Raw genomic sequence first — 18155 nt, 5'->3', positions numbered from 1 at the left:
CTTCTGCAAGTGATAGAGGAGCCGAAAAAGAGAGGTGCCATGCTTGACCTCGTACTCACCAAGAGGGAAGGGCTGGTTGGAAATGTGATGCTCCAGGGCAGCCTTGGTTGCAGTGATCATGAGATGGTCAAATTTGAGATCCTCAGGACAGTGAGAAGAGCGTGCAGCAAGCTCACTGCCCTGGACTTCAAGAGAGCAGACTTTGGCCTCTTCAGGAACCTGCTTAGTAAAGTTTCATGGGATATAGCCCTAGAGGGCAGGGGGGGCAAGACTCTTGGCTGATATTCAAGGACCACCTACTACAAGCTCAGGAGTGTTGCATCCCAACTAGAAGGAAGCGCAGCAGAAGAGTTTTATAAAAGGCGGAAGCAAGTACAGGTGGCCTGGGAAGAATACAGGGACGGTGTCCAGGAATCTAGGGACCAGGTGAGGAAAGTTAAGTCCCAGTTACAATTAAGCTTGGCTAGGGATGTTAAAGATAACAGGAAGGGATTCTATAGGTACATAGCAAATAAAAGACAGACTAGGGATAACATAGACCACCTCAGGAAGCTATCGGGAGAACTGGCTACCCTGAATTTGGAGAAGGCTGAGGTTCTGAAGGACTTCTTTGCCTCAGTCTTTCCTGGCAAATGCTCTGACCACACCACCCAAGACTTGGAAGGCAGACATAGAGACTGTGAGAATGAAGACTTTGGGCCCACTAAAGGAGAGCATCTGGACTATTCATCCTAAGAACCTGAATGTACACAAGTCCATGGCACCTGATGCAATCCATCCACGAGTCCTGAAGGAGCTGGCAAATGAAGTTGCTAAGCCAATATCCATCGTATTTGAAAAATTGTGGCAGTCAGGTGAAGTTCCCGATGACTGGAAAAAGGGAAATATAACCTCCATTTTCTAGAAGGGGAAAATGGATGACCCTGGGAATTACAGACCCATCAGTCTCACCTCTGTGCCTGGCAAAATCTTGGAGCAGATTCTCCTGGAAGGCATGCTAAGGCACATGAAAAACAGCAAGGTGGTTGGTGACAGCCAGCATGGCTTCACTAAGGGGAAAGCCTGCCTGAACAATGATGGGGCTATGGAACTGGTGGACAGCGGTAGAGCAGTTGATGTCATCTACCTGGAGTTGTGCAAAGCGTTCGACACTGTCCCACATGACATCCTTGCCTCTAAATTGGAGAGACATCAATTTGATAGGTGGACCACTCGGTGGATAAAGAACTGGCTGGATGGCCGCAAGCAAAGAGTTGTGGTCAATGGCTCAATGTCCAGCTGGAGACCAGTAATGAGTGATGTCCCTCAGGGATCGGTGTTGGGACCAGTCTTGTTCAACATCTTTGTTGGTGACATGGACAGTGGGATTGAGTGCGCCCTCAGCAAGTTTGCCGATGACACCAAGCTGCGTGGTTCAGTTGATATGCTGAAGAAGGAATGCCATCCAGAGGGACCTTGACACGCTTGTGAGCTGGGCTGATGCCAAACTTATGAAATTTAACCATGCCAAGTACAAGTTCTTACACCTGGGTCAGAGCAATTCCAGGCACAGCTACAGGTTGAGCAGAGAATGAATTCAGAGCAGCCCTGCAGAGAAGGACTTGTGGATGTCGGTCAATGAGAAAATGAACATGAGCCGGCAGTGTGTGCTTGCAGCCCAGAAAGCCAACCGTATCCTGGGCTGCATCAAGAGGAGCGTGACCAGCAGGTCAAAGGAGGTGATCCTGCCCCTTTACTCTGCTCTCGTGAGTCTTCGCTTGAAGTATTGTGTACAGTTCTGGTGTCCTCAACATAAAAAGAACATGGAACAAGTCTAGAGGAGGGCCACGAGGATGATCAGGGGACTGGAGCACCTCCCATATGAAGACAGTCTGAGAAAGTTGCGGCTCTTTGGCCTGGAGAAGAGAAGGCTGCGTGGAGACCTCATAGCAGCCTTCCAGTATCTGAAGGGGGCCTATAAGGATGTTGGGGAGGGACTCTTAATTAAGGACCGTAGTGGTCAGACAAGGGATAATGGGTTAAAATTTAAACGGGAAGTTTAGATGGGATATAAGGAAGAAGTTTTTTACTGTAAGGGTGGTGAGACACTGAAATGGGTTGCCCAGGGATGTTGTGAATGCTCCATCCCTGTCAGTGTTCAAGGCCAGGTTAGGCAGAGCCTTGGGTGACATGGTTTAGAGTGAGGTGTCCCTGCCCATGGCAGTGGGTTTGGAACTTGATTCTCTTAAGGTCCTTTCAAACCCTAGCTATTCTATGATTCTATGTTACAATTCTCTTTTCTTCAAGCTATAATAAAATACAGATTCTAGATTTAGAAAATATGGAATTACAAGATAGATATTTTTTTTTCTGTTTCAGCTTGTGATCAAGTCTCTTTTGCTGGAAAAAAAATAATACATGTGTATGGTTTTCATATGGTTTAATTTTTTCTTTAAACTCTAATGTCAAAGTGAATTATTTTGGGTCAAATACTATTCCTCTATTCCTTTGCTTTAGCTCCTTAATTTCTAGATACTGGATTTTCGTTGTTTCTCTAGACCGTAGTTGCTGTAAGGCTAGAGTTTTTCTACACAGTGTATAAATAGAAGCACTGGCTATGCAGATTTAAAAGACACTCATAATATTGAAATGAATGTTAAATTTTGCTGTCTTTTCATCTGATTCCATAGATCTTTATTTGGACTCCTACATGAGTAAGGACTGTTGGAGTAGACCCAATATATAACATACACAAAATTACAGTGTGCTATTAATCATAATTTTGTTTCTCAGTAGCTCTAATTACAATCATTTTACTGTAGTGGCATATTCATGATTGCATAACCCAAGAAGGTTAGTGAAAATCTTTGAAAATCTTTAAAAATCTGCGGGGGTGCCTCTGGTTTTGGATGTCCACTTTGATCTACAGTATGGTGCAGTGTTTAGAAAGCACTTAATATTCTTCAGACTTAATTTTGTCTCTTTGTACATGAGCATTACAATGGACTGCATGCTTTTTTTTAATGGAACCTCTGCCTCATTCTTGCTGTGGTCCAGAAACCATGGCAATCAGTGGAGAGCCTTCCTCAGTCAATTGAAAGCAGCATGACCTTGTGTGATGCTTCCTAGCATTTGGGAGTATGCTTGGCAAACTTAAATATGTTTCCCATATATAACTTAGTGTAAAAATAAGACTCTCTTCCACATTTTTTGTTATTTCATGATTGGTGTAAAAATTACTGAGTAGATTACCAATTTTAACATCACTTTATGTTAGCTCCAAATGTGAGTTTTGAGAAGTAGGGTTTGCTTGCATATGTTATACCATGAATAAAGCTAGTATTTTTCTTTTTTTGGTGGTTCTACTTCTGAACAAAATCTTAATTACATTTGCTTTTCTGTATGGCCCAAATTCATTCTGTGTTAAAATTTCCATGATGGCATCATGCAATCCCATAAATTGAAGGCAACTCTTCTTATTTTTGGATAGAAATACAGTTATTTGTTTAAGAATGGTAATGGCAAAAAATTACTATTTCAGAGCATGAATATTTGGTTTTAGTTGGGTTTGAGAGCCTTAAAAATAGCTATTGTGTAGGCTTTCAAAAGGACAGAGCATGATATTCTGATATCTGCGTGGCAATTAACTGCTACACTGTGACCCAGGCCACAGCTTGGTGTAGGTATTTTGGATGGGTATTTCCAGATATCTATCAATTCTTGTTTTGGTGTCCACCATTTCAGACAGTGCATGACATACCTAAAAGACAAAGCTTGCTCATATGGACAAAAATGCTTCAAATTATGTGTCTGAAATATGTAAATAAGGAGAGTGTCTGGCAGTTAGACTTATGCTCACTAAGGCTATGGCTCCAGTAGTTAATAATTGTACTTAAATTTATACTTTTTTGATTATATTAATGAACTAAATTAATTAAAATACTTTGAGTTAATTTATAACAGAGTTCTTGATATTAACGACCTTTTCCTAATCATTACTGAGTCCCATTGTTGAAAGATGGATTATCAGTAAAGTGGTTTTCAGTCCTTTTCTGGTAGAGAAGTATTAATACCTGTAAAATTGTTACTCTTGTTTCAGTTTCCCAGCCTGTATGGAGTTATAAGGAGAATTCTGTGGGAAAGCAGTCACATTTCATACCAGTATGCCTTTAAATGCATGAGAAAATTTTTTCTTGAAATACAGGCTTTCATAATCCTGTTCTGACAGGTTATTACCACCTAGCTGTGGGATTACATGTAGACAGCCATTTCAGGACATGTAGTATTAATCTCACTTTTTCTTCTGGAATTTGAATTATAGGTCGAAAGTACTGACAGTGAACTACTGACATTTCAATTTGAATTCACTTCAACAAGATGTTTTCTCTAGAACGGTTGGAAAGAGTACCGTGATGGCAGAGAGATTTCATTATAGAAAGAAACATTGAAGAGAGAATCTGAGATTCCTGTCATTAAAATATTTCCTTATGAAAACAGTGCTTTACCCTAAAAACCTAAACACAACCTGGAACTATTTAAAGAGAAATACTACATCATCAGAAGGAGGGACAAGTCACTAGTAACCAAGACTGTAGTATGAAGTAAGGGTTATGGGATTATTTTGTTTCAAATTGAATTTAACTAGTACTTTCAATTGCTTTCAATATTTGATGGACCCAGTGTATGGAGGGTTTGTGTTGTAAACTTGTGAAAAACATCAGTAGACACTATTATGGCCACATGCTTTTGTTTCTGATCTCTTAGAGTGTTTGGTTGTGTTTTTTGTTGTGGTTTCTTTTTTTTTTTAATTATTTGTTTGTAGTAACTTCTAGTTTTTGACAACACAGTATAAAATTTCCAGTGACTCTATCCTTGCTACTTTTCTAGGAGAGTATGTTCTCTTGTTTGCTTACAGTATCTTGGCATCCTACTTCACCTAAGGGAACTCCTACAACTGGACTTCGCAAGGTTGTTCTTTGGTGGTTTTTTTGTCCCCACCTCATCAAAACCAGGGGAATGACACATGGAATTTTCTGACCATTCAGAAACTTTTCAGTTAAATCTGAAATCTGAACAAGTGGAATTGCCGTGGCAGGAACAGATCTATTTGGCTTTCCTGCCTTGAACAGTCTCCACAACAGCAGCCGGTTTGGCCCTAGTGCAATCAGTTTTGTTTGAGACTAATGTGGTAATCTTTTTTGCAGAAGAAACATTCAACACAGCATCTGAGCAGAGGTAACTCAGATTCGCTGAGCTGCCAAATGGAAGCAATTTCAGTTAGTTTTCTTTATGATGGAAGAAAGCTTTCTGAAGTCATGTGACTTAACTGTTGAGAGCACTTTGATGTCTTAACCAGTCTTACTCTCAGTTTAACTGCTGTTTTCACTCTTAGTATTCACTTTACTTGAATATTTTAGAAATATCATGAAATGAGCATGAGAAGGAGAAGTATATTTTATTTATACCTACATTCATTGGAACTATGTGGAAAGTACAGATATCATTTATGTATAAACTTGTTACCTAATAACTTTATTGTAATACGTGAACAAAGTTATTTGGGAAGGTACTTTGTATTACTTGCTTATTACTTGAATAAGCTTATTGTCTTGTTAGAAGTTGTAATTTTAAAAGAATTTTAAAGTTTTCACAGATATAATCAATGTCTTTCAACATTTAGCATGATTGAAACAGTTATTTAGTGGGATTTTTTTAATTTACTTTCATATATCCTGCTCAAATTTATTTTTTATTTTGGAGATATTATAAGGCTTAACAGTATTCTCTGATAAGAATAAGGACTGCTGCTGAAGGCAGCATTACATTTCTAATAGAAAAATAAACTTTACAGGCTGTATATTGTAGGTTTATATAAGTGACCCAAATAAACACCAGCTTCGTACAATTTCTAATAAAAAGTCATATACCAAAACCTATTAGAATCAAACCCAATTCACTTCTTTTTGAAGCAATTTTTAAAAAGACATGCAGTACCAATGACTTCTTAAAATTTATGGTCATGTTTTGGCCTTCTTTGCTTCATCCCTGTACTGTGAAACAAATCTAAATATAGAATGTATGCATAGAACCTGAATGTGCACAAGTTCATGTGACCTGATGAAATCCATCCATGGGTCCTGAAGGAAATGGCAAATGAAGTTGCTAAGCCACTGTCCATCATATTTGAAAAATCGTGGCAGTAAGGTGAAGTTCCCGACTATTGGAAAAAGGGAAATATAACCCCCATTTTCAAGAAGGGGAAAATGGATGACCTGGGGAATTACAGACCAGTCAGTCTCACCTCTGTGCCTGGCAGAATCTTGGAGCAGATTCTCCTGGAAGGCATGCTAAGGCACATGAAAATCAACAAGGTGGTTGGTGACAGCCAGCATGGCTTCACTAAGGGGAAAGCCTGCCTGAACAATTTGGTGGCCTTCTATGATGGAGTTATGGAACTGATGGGCAGGAGTAGAACAGCTGATGTCACCTACCAGGACTTGTGCAAAGCGTTTGATGCTGTCCCACATGACATCCTTGTCTCTAAATTGGAGAGACATCAATTTGATAGGTGGACCACTCGGTGGATAAAGAACTGGCTGGATGGCCGCACCCGAAGAGTTGTGATCAATGGCTCAATGTCCAGCTGGAGACCAGTAATGAGGGGTGTCCCTCAGAGATCAGTGTTGGGACCAGTCTTGTTCAACATCTTTGTTGGTGACATGGACAGTGGGATTGAGTGCGCCCTCAGCAAGCTTGCCGATGACACCAAGCTGCGTGGTTCAGTTGATACGCTGAAGAAGGAATGCTATCCAGAGGGACCTTGACACACTTGTGAGCTGGGCTGATGCCAAACTTATGAAGTTTAACCATTCCAAGTACAAGTTCTTACACCTGGGTCAGAGCAATTCCAGGCACAGCTACAAGTTGAGCAGAGAATAAATTCAGAGCAGCCCTGCAGAGGACTTGGTGGTGTTGGTCAATGAGAAAATTAAGGAGGTGATCCTGCCCTTCTACTGTGCTCTCATGAGAACCCACTTGGAGTATTTTGTGCAGTTCTGGTGTCCTCAACATCAAAAGAACATGGAACTGTTGGAACAAGTCCAGAGGATGGCTAGGAGGATGACCAGGGCACTGAAACGCCTCCTGTGCTGAGATATGCTGGGAAAGTTGTGTCTGTTCAGCCTGGAGAAGAGAAGGCTGTGTGCAGAACTCATAGCAACCTTCCAATATCTGAAGGGAGGCTATAGGGATGGTGGGGATGAACTCTTCATTAGGGACTGTAGTGACAGGACAAGGGGTAACGGGTTAAAACTTAAACAGGGGAAGTTTAGATAGGATATAAGGAAGAAGTTTTTTGCTTTAAGGGTGGTGAGGCACTGGAATGGGTTGCCCAGGGATGTTGTGAATGCTCCATCCCTGGCAGTGTTCAAGACCAGGTTGGACAGAACCGTGGGTGACATGGCTTTGTGAGAGGTGTCCCTGCCCATGGCAGGGGGGTTGGAACTACATGATCTTAAGGTCCTTTTCCAACCCTAGCTATTCTATGATTCTATAGTTAAATCATTGTACTTGGATGTCCTAAAGCTGATTAAGATAACTATAATCTACTCCCAAACTGGCAATTTTTAATATATTATCAATGAGCAACTGAGTATCATTTAAGAAGTCTTAAGGGCAAAATATATAAAGGTGGAGTCGGCTACCTGTACCTCCTGAAGTATCAGATGCATTTAATGAAAGAATCATGTGACAAATGAAGGGAGAGCCGTAGCAGCTAATCAGTTTTGTATCGTAGATAACCATAGTAGAGTAGAATTGAGTTTTGTTGAATGCCTAGTTTATTGTTATTACATTTATTTGTCATCACAAGTGTATGTCAGAAATCTAATCTGTGTTGTATTCAGGTAGTTAACATTCCTAGGCCTAGACCTGGATCTTAAATTCTGCTCTGGTTCCACATACTGTGCCCAGAAGTCCTCTTTATTTCTATAATAAAACTTAGAAAGTCAGATATTTGTGCTGCAGCTTTTGAATCCAAACATCATTGCAACTGTCCAACTATAGGTAGGTTTTGACTTTTTTTTTTTTGTTAGTTAGTTTGTTTTTATATCCAGGTACCTGTTGAAAGCACCAAGGGTAAGTTAGTGCTGGCAACGTACCAAGCAAGATACTGATGTCACACTTCTCACGTAACAGCTGACAATGAATTCAGAGCTATGTGCAACTGAGAGTGATCTAAGCTATGGCTATTGATAAATGGAAATGATTCTGGTAGGCAAGGTAACAGAAAGTACTTTGCTTGCTGAGCAGGCCAGCTGCTCTTGCTCACAGACAAGTGCTCCACGGGGAAAATAATTTAATTCATATAATCATCACTGGCTCAGGAGTGGAAATAAAAGAAGAAAACAAAGAGGTGATGAAAGCTAGAATTTAGAGGGATTGACAGGAGGTTGGGTGACTTGCTAACATCCAGAAAGTATTGATGGCACTTGTACATTAGTCTTCTGCTTTATTCATAGTTCTATTAATTCTTAAAGAACCAGTAATATATTTCATTTATAGCAGTGAAATGTGCTGTCATATTCACTCTGAATATGTTTCTGGTATTTTTTAGTTTTAACCTTGATCTGCATGTTCGCCAGATACGGGTATAAATTTGGAAGTCATGAATTTGTTGTCTAAGGTAGCTGAAAATGGCCCAGGAGTTTGTGAAGCACCTTTGCTCATAAGAAATGCTGCTTGTCTACCCTAGAAGAAAAACTATAGAGAAAGGTGTAGAAAGAGAAGGACAAAGAAGGAAACTTGACATATAAGGGCAAAACAGTCCAAGCAAAGGCTACTGAAGTGTCTGACAGCAGAATGAAATGGATGAAACCCTTGAGAGTTCCCCCAACATAATTTTGAAGGCTGGGACACAGAGACAATCTTTTGGGTTTTATTCTGCTGCACAGAATCCAGATGTGTCTTGAATCTTTTAAGGTTGCCTCCTTGACTTTGACTTTTTCCCTTAAGATAGATCTTCATACAAACTAAACATCAGGGCATATTTCCCAGCAAGAAATCTGTAGTTCATTCAGATGGGCTTTTCATTTGATCATCTACTTTAGATGTGACAATGTCTTTCCCTCATGGACAGTTTCAGTAGGGCAAACATCATAATTGACATTAAAAAAATTACAATGAATGCTGTTAAACTGCAGAAAGTGATGGAGTAATTGAGTGTCTGGCACTCTTTTTGATGATGTGTTACTTAGATATGATTCCTAACATGTATCAAAAAATCTAGCAGTGTCATGATACTATAGCCATCAGCTTATGCTGCAAGTCTTGAACACATCCTGTCAGCAAACTTTGACCAGCAGTCAGTAGATACACAGTAGAGCTGAAATCTGAGAGCTAGGATGTGCTAACAAGCTAAGAGCAACGGAGAATTCTGCATCATCATATGTCATGAAACCATCAGGAAATGGGAACTCTTACTCTTGCATTGAAGCAAGATGAAATTCACTGCTTCATGCTTGCCATTTTTTGTTGAGTGTCAACATCTCTTAGTTCATGTTTGGTTTTCTCAGACTAGATAGCTTCTAGACTAGGCAAGAATAAAGAGAGGCCTCTTTCAGGGGCTCCTGAAAGCCTGATGCTGCCTAAAATGAAATGTGGAGACTGCAGAAACTATGGTTCTAAAACAGCTCTAGGTTGATCAATATGAATGAGTTGACACTCATTTCACTGGGTTCTTATTTAATTTACCTTTACCCATTTCAGTGCCACACATCTTTTACTTTTCTGCCATTTTCTCCTCTCTAAATGCTTATGATGAACTGGAAAATCATTTGTGTATTGTTTGTTGTGACTATCTGTGTAAGATCTCTACAAGTAACTGTCGTGGTTTAACCAATGCCAGACAGCTTGTCCACTCACTCCCCCCCCCCCCCTTCTTGCCCTCCCCTATTCTCGGAGGGACGGAGAGGAGAATCAAAAAGAATGCAGCTCCCATGGGTTGAGATAAGAACAGTTTAGTAACTAAGGTATAACACAAATTACTACTGCTACCACCAATAATAGTAATGATAAAGGAAATAACAAGGGAAGAGAATACAACACCTCAGCACCAGCCGACTGATAACTCGCCCCCCAGCCCGACCAAGCACCAACCAATACCTCCTCCAACCCTGCAGTCCACCTAGCCCTTCCGGGTAACTCCCAGTTACCTCCAGGGCATGACGTGCTGTGGTATGGAATACCTCTTTGGTCAGTTTGGGTCAGGTGTCCTGTCTCTGCTTCCTCCCGGCCTCCCGTCCTCCCTGGCAGAGCATGAGGCTCACAAAGTCCTTGGCCAAACCAAAACATCATTTTTATCAGCTCTGTTCCCAGCTGAAAGTCAAAACACAGCACTGCACCAGCTACCAAGAAAGAGAAAAACGACTGCCACTGCTAAACCCAGGACAGTAACTGTGAAGAAAGACTTTTGTTTAGTTAAAAATAAACTGTACTGGTCACTGGCAGAAATAGTAACAAAAACCAAGCAGTTCAAACAACTGAAAATGGACCTTCAAATGAATTAACAAAAGAAAAATATGGAGACATTGCTTGGAGATGTTAACTTCCAGGTCTGCACTGAATGATTAACCTTTGCTTTACTGAGGCTAAGGTGAAGCACTAAAGGAAGAAAGATCTCAATGTACTTGATTGCACACCTGTAGGTATAGATGGGAGATGGATGCAACTTGACCCATAGAGAATAGGTTAGGAAGTGACTGAAGATCAGACACAGTAGAAAATAGCACTGTAGTCAGAACTGTTGTAGGGATTGCATAATGGGATGTGGAAAAAAAGCACGCTTTAAACATATATATGTGTGTGTGTACCTGTAAGAGTCCACACATCTGGGAGCTTTATTTTATCAAGTAGCTCTCTTGACCTTAGCTGTTTAATTTGGAATAGTAGAGGTCAAAATTTAAAGCAACATAACTACCTTGCCTCTACTTTAGTATTCTTCAGTGTTCCTTAAGAATCTAATGTAAAAAAAAACCAAAAACAAACAAAAAAAAAACAAACCCTCAAACCAAAGAAGAATAAATGAAAATAACTCAAAAACAAATACTGTCCAGAATATTTCCCCCTAGAAATTATAATAGCCACCTTATTCTGACTGCAGCTGTGGGTCTAGCAAGAAGTTTTCTAATACAAAGAAAATGCCTGGAACTTTAATGAAATGCCTGCTGAGTGTTTTAATAACGTTTTATATTTTATTTACTTACTGACAAACTGAACATGAGCATGGGGAACAAAATTAATAAAATACTGCTTTCTTTTCAAATTGTGGTAAAATATGTTCATTTTGGAAAACAGACAAACCAAAACAAATTCAAACTACTAAATTTTCAAAAAAAAGGAGGTCTATTTTTGGTAAAAAAAAAAAAAAAGAAAAGAAAAAGAAAAGAAAAAGATGTGTCTGTACTTTCTTTAGTTTGGCATAAGAGTGACTATCCAGAGCAGGAGAACAATACATCCTACTTCTTTCTGAAGGTATTTCAGCACCCAACTTTCAATCTTCAGTTTCACAGTATACTCTTATAATTAGGTTTTCGTTACACTCTGAAATTGGTTTTCCTTAGCTAGTTTTGAAGATTTTCCATTTTGTATAAATAAATTTGCTTCATTTAGCTTCCCCTCTCAGTCAATATAATAACTACATTATATAATTATGACCTCAAAGCTCTGGCTGAAACCTCTTTAAAAATCCCATCGCACTCCAAAGGCACCAGGGGAAGCCACCCACTTGCTGGGTGTTTACACAGCAATACTGACTCTTTATCTGCATTTGGCTGCCATTCAGGAAGTTATGATTTGAGGAATTTGAACTCTTACAGCCTCATGAGTCATAGAGAGAAGTGGTTGAGGTGGATAGGCTCAATCATAGGGGCTTCTGCATTCAGCTGAGTTGAAACACCATACCTAAGAGATTGCTTTTTTGGATAAATAGCTTTGCTGGTTTGCAGCCAAGAATTGTGACCTTCTGTAGTACGTACAACCATGGGATTTTTTATCAACCCTGGAATACTGCATTTGGCATTTGAATTATTTCTCATGTCTTAGAAACAAGATCTCACAGTTAAAGGGATTTATGCTCTATTTGGTAGTCTGCTTTTGTTTTACATTAAATAGCTAAAGCTAGGAATCAAATTCTTGCCTAAGTACTGAAAAGGTGACCTGTTTATAGGTCTGTAGAGTGCACATGTCTCCCACTAAAGTTGGTAGGGAACTGTTGGTGTTCAATACCTGAACTTGTTTCCATCGGCTTGGTTCCTGGATGTCTTTAGATATGTACATTCTTACAGACATAACCTGAGAAAACTTGGTTGTTTGTAGTGCTGTGATTGTAAAGTAAATCAGTAAAGATGAAGGCTTTTGGGTTTAGTTACCTTTATTGATATTAATTCAAACATGGTTTGGGTTAGTTTGGTTTTTTTTGAGTTTTTTTGCTCAAAGTCTTGTTGATTTTTAACAGTTCTTTTGCTGATTGTTCTGAAGACAGGTATTTCCCTGTATTCAGCCACCTACTTAGGACATTATAGATGAGAGTCTGCTTTTCAAGATAGACTGAATTGTTTGATGTGTAGCAGAATAAGCACATATACATGGTCTAATATTTAGAGTTTCTGTTATTTTTTTCATTTCTTAGACCAATTTCATACCTTGAATGGCAGCTTGACATTCAGATAATTTTTAAAATTAAACAAAAATTTCCTTTTGACAAACATTTATTTGCATATTTAGGGTACAAAGAGGAAACAAATTTGACCTTCGATTTTGCTAGGGATAAGAATTTGCTATGGACTGCTAACGATAAGACCTTAAAAAGCTAGAAAGTTAGAAATGCAGTTTTCTTCTTCCTACCTGGCAGCAAAGTGGTGTTTAAATAGCATAGTTTTTATCACCTTTTTCCATATTTCTGCTTGACCTTAGTGTAACTGCTGAAATGTGTATCAGTTGCAGAAACGTGTATCTGGTAATATCTATGATGACTAAATGACATTAGGAGCAGAGAAATGAATTTCCATAGGGTGAACTAAACTAACACCTATAGTAAACCTAAAATATTATATTCATTTGCAGGACATGATTAGAATGATATAAATTTAACACTGTGAATTATAAGAGAGTGGTTCCTCTTAATAAATGTGAACAGTCAAATCAATGTTGTACATCCTGTTATGCATAATTTGGAATAAGATAAAATTCAGCAAGTATAATTTCAGAGTATTTCTAAAGGGAAAGAAGGGCAGCAGACTGGAATGTCTGCACTGCAATCTGCACAGGTTTCATTTGTCTTTTAGAGTTCCGAGATGAATTCATTGAAACCATCTGCCAAAACCTAGCCACTAGGGTGCAGATATGCAGCACAAACCATAGTGGGGAATACATGTAAACATGTCTCACCACTTCAAAAGGCATTTTTTTCTTTGAATGCTACTAACTTTCTGATAATATATAAAATGCTGAAAGTATTTATTAGTTCTCAGAATCAAAAACCTTTAATAAGTTAGTAAGTTCTTCTGCAAATTAATATTTGATTAGGTTTCCATTGTAGAAAACCGACAGATTTCTAATGCGTTCTGTATTTGTTAACAAATATAGTTTCAAGATGCATCTTATTAATGTAATGATACTGAAAAATCTTCAAAGATATCTGGACTTAAAGCAAAGGCATGAAAGCTGAAATGTATAGCATGTGATCTTGTAGCTAAAAACTGTAGTGTTACAACTGTAGTGTTACATATTCCTGCTTGTTGCAGGACTGTTGTGTATAACAGCATGAGGAAAAGGATGCTGCTGCAGCCTTACTAGTAAAAGCAGGGCTGAGAATTTGTAGAACGGTCATTGCGAGTAAGGAATGATAACGAGCAAACCTCCAACTTACAGGCACAATTTTGCTCAGAATCATTGTTTCATACTTCTACTTTTTGCTCATTCACACTAAAACAAAAGTACTTTCTTTACTGTATTATTTTTAAGGTGGGGACTTTTTATTTCATTATAACATTATTGATTCTGCAGAAAATAAAATTAGACACCCATTTTGTGCTTTGACAAGCTCACAGATAACAAACACATTTTTGTCATTTGTAATATTTTAGAAGCAATAAACACTGTCATTGATGCCCAGCACTACTTTTTTTCTTGCAAGAAGGAGGGCAACATTTCTGTTATAAATGGTTCAATTGGCTTGCACTGTGGATGTGAAATAACATGTTTGGCCTTGAGATAGGAATACATATGTTCCTTGAATACTAATGCTTTCCATCAGACTAGCGTTCTCTTTTGCTGCACGTTATCCAAATGGTTTTACCTTCTTTTTCACCCTGCAACACATCAGTTGCTATTGTAATGCATTGTTATTCTTTCTTTTTCAAACTGTTTTCATTTTTACAGACCATGTTTGCTGCAGTACTCTTTTCAGTTCCAGCTCATGTACACTGAACCCAGAAAAGTCCATGTCTGCTGTTCAGAGACAACCTGCCTTGACTGGACCTTTGGATGCCACGCGGTCCTGAATTTTCTCCTCATGTGCTTTCTGTGAGGCTTTCTGCCACCTCTTCTGCTCAAAGACACACAGTATTTGAAGGATTTTATAACTTTCAGAGACAATGGTCTTCAGGTGGCTACAGAAATACCCTAAAAAACCAAGGCATCCCTTTACATACATTTTAGCCATGATGTCTTTAAGTCTCACTGATTTGGGGACATAACTTTTCTTAGTTTTTCTTCAACATATTTGTTATTTGCTGTTTATTTGTTCCTTGACTGGTCTGCTTAGGAATCGTACCTACCTCTTACTTCCCTTCCTGTGTCCTTGTGAACAGTCATTTCAGACTTAGACCTGACAGCAATGTCTATTGATGTCTGTTGGTGTTGGGAGATTGTGTTGTTTTCTTTTTCCTTTTTGTTTTCTCTCTTCAGGGATTCTGTTATTTCCAAATCTTGCTCAAATATTGAAGGAACCCCTTTTAACATAGGTTTGTGCATATTTGGACTGTCAACAAAGCTGAAAATTTCTTTTCAAATAACCAGGCCTACAGCATAATAAGCATTCTATCAGCTGGTGCCAACAGAAAGATGTTTTGTAGCCAAATGAGAAATGCCTGTTAATGCCTATGCAATTGCTCAATAGTGGAGCTAATGGAGTGATTAAGGGTTTAGGATGGGGTGCTGTGTTGCACAGTCTTTGAGTATTTGCTTTGATTGTATGTCTGTGTTCCCTTGTAGTTGGAGAAAAAAATTGAGTTTATAATTGTTATCCCCATTGGTTCTTCCAGCTGAACCAGTGATGTTGCAGTTCAGTGTGAGGACATCTTCTAAAATGAGCTAAAGTTACCCCCAAAAATAAGCTAGTGTGAGTTTCCTGGAGGCAGTAAAAAAAAAAAATAAAAATCAAAATTACAATGTAAACCTGTAATAGTAAAGTCCAGGAAAAGTCATATAAAGGATATACAAAAAATGTAATGTGCAAACTGACCCTTACCTATTACAACATTGAGGAATACTTTGTAGAGAAAGTCACATTATTCTTTTCCCTCCTGCAAGATATTTTTCACTACTAATCAGGTTCTGAGACTGAATGGAAAATCAGGTTATTTCATTATAATGATGCCCATTTTCTTAGTATGTAAACACATATTTTCCTGCCTCCTTTTTTGCTCTGTGATGAGCTGTTGCTTTAGATATCATAAATATGTTTGGATTTAGCATCCACTGAAATAAAAGACTGTTTCATGATTACTTTTTGATCCACCCAAGTTAATGTAAAATCGTTCATTACTTGTAGCTCTTGATTTCAATGTTTTCATTGCAGTGCTGTAGGTTAACATAGTAAATAATTTCGGGGTATCCAAAAATAACAAATCAGGGAACAGCTTTTCTTGCTTATTAAAATCTTTCAGCTTTTCCATGGGGGAGGTGTGCTTTCACCTAGAAGTATTTCCCACTGAACTGAATATCAACCAAGGATGTATCTGTATCAAGAAGTAGGTGCAAAATAACCCAAACAAACGAAACCCACAAAAAGTTGGGGAAAGACATTAGTGGAAAGATCTGTTTCACCATCACTGTAACTATCAAAATACATCTTCCACACTTAACGTCTGTGGTGATTTAATTTGGAACAGGGTTAACCTGACTAATAAACCTGCTTAACGCAGAATATGTTTCTAATGGGAAAGTTATTGTTGAAGAGTTCATGTGCTTGACATTCAGCCCTTCCAGTCTTTCTGTAAGACTCTAAGGTGGCTACAGACTTTATTCATACAAATCCTGGGAATGCCTATATGAGAAGCCAGAGTAAAAGAGTTACTCCTTTATTTTATACTTTCATCAGCTTGAATGGATATATAGATATATATAGGGAAGATGATTGAGACATACTCAGCAACTGTACTGGCATATGTAAAAATAATCTACACTTCTGCAATTTTCTAGATTTCAATTTTTCTATATTTTTCAAAAATCGTAAAATAAAGATATCTAATTTCATTGTAACATTTCAATGCTTGACTTCCACTCCTCACAATGAATTTTCAAGCAACTCAAAGAAAGAAGCAACCTCATGCTCATAAATGAAACAAACCTAGTTACAACTTGGTTTTGTGATAGAGGACTGGTTTTATTTTATTTTTTATTTTATTTATTTTCCCTCACTGTACTTCAGATTTTGGGGTTTTGTCAGGGTTATAAATTGAGATAATCCCAGTAAATGACTTGGCACTGCTCTTTGATGTAAGTTGGCTTTCTTGCTTTATTATAGATTCTTTTGAATCTGTCCTCTCTATATATACATGCGCCTTCCTCGCCACTTTTTTTTTTTTATTATTTTTATAAATTTTGTTGATATTTGTTCTGAAATGCCTTGTGTAGTGATATCTCAAGCAAGGTATGTGACTTTTTGTTTGCTTGGGTTATTTAGATTTGCATATTGTTCTTTCTTGATCCTAAATTTCTTTTCAAATTCGTATCTCCATGATCATTTTCATGCTATTTCTTTCATGTCTTTCCCTCTGATCATGTTGAAGTTATATGTTACTACTTATTTACTGACTTATTTATCTATTTTCAAAGTCAGAATTTTTCCCCCTCTGTTTCAGTTCTGTCTCTATGCAATCAGTTAAAAGCAGCCATGACATACCTGATTGGAAAAGGACAAATGTTTTTTCTGAATACTGAAACCAACAAAATCTGGAGTAGATTTTACCTGAGTGACCTTAGAGTGTAGAACTATTACAGTTCATGCTGTTTCTTGGGAAGACACTTTAGTGTTTTTCAGCTTTGCTTAAGCAAAACATGGTTCAAATTTTGTGACTTCACTAGGTTTATTTATGTTGTAGTTCAGTGGTCTCTTCATCAGTGATATGTACAGAGATTTATACCTTTCTCTGATGTTACTTTAGTTACTTGTGGCTCTGCTAAGAGAATTACCTTGCAGAATTGACTGGAGTAGAATCTTACCTTGTAAAAATAATCAGATCTCTAAATTCAGCTTAAACTGATTTCCTGATCTATTTTATCCTTATTTAGTTGTCTGATTAAAGCTTTTATCTTGCACAGCAGAAACAAAAGTATAATAGTACAATAGTGAGGAAAAAAGCAGCAGAGGGTGGGTAAGTAAGTGCCCTTTTAACATGTCAATGGCACATTTAAAGCCTTTCACTATTACAGACATATGATCAGACATTTCTGCTTCACTGTGCCCTGTTAGATTTGGGTGGATCCATGCACTGGTTGTAACTACCATCAGGGAATTTAGCAGCTTGACTTAACATAACTGAATCCATTGTTGTGTTTCATATATTGACAATTTGTTCATGGATAGTCCTGTTCTGGAGTCTTTCTCTGTACTCCTTTATGTGATCCCAAACTTTAGGTTGTAAATTCAGCACTCCCCACTTCGCCCCCTCGAACTCAGGAGCATTTTGAACAAGTAGCTATTGTGGGCATGAAGCCCTTGGACAGCAAGGTAGGTTTGTGTGAGTGGAGAAGAGACTCATTTCTCAGTAAAGAATAAGGGGAGATAGTCCTTTGGCTGGTTTGCATAATGTGCTAAGTTAAGTGTGTGCTGTGTGCACAGGCTTAGTAAAATGGCAAGCATGATCATTTCTAAGAAGAAAGTTTTAAGAAGGTGC

This window comes from Neopsephotus bourkii, unplaced genomic scaffold (assembly GCF_033783945.1).
Source record: "Neopsephotus bourkii isolate Nb327-2 ecotype Australia unplaced genomic scaffold, CSIRO-AGI_Nbou_v1 NB_1350, whole genome shotgun sequence".
In the NCBI taxonomy this organism is placed as follows: Eukaryota; Metazoa; Chordata; class Aves; order Psittaciformes; family Psittacidae; genus Neopsephotus; species Neopsephotus bourkii.
The sequence above is the reverse complement of the archived record's forward strand: the minus strand, read 5'-3'. Positions refer to the sequence as shown.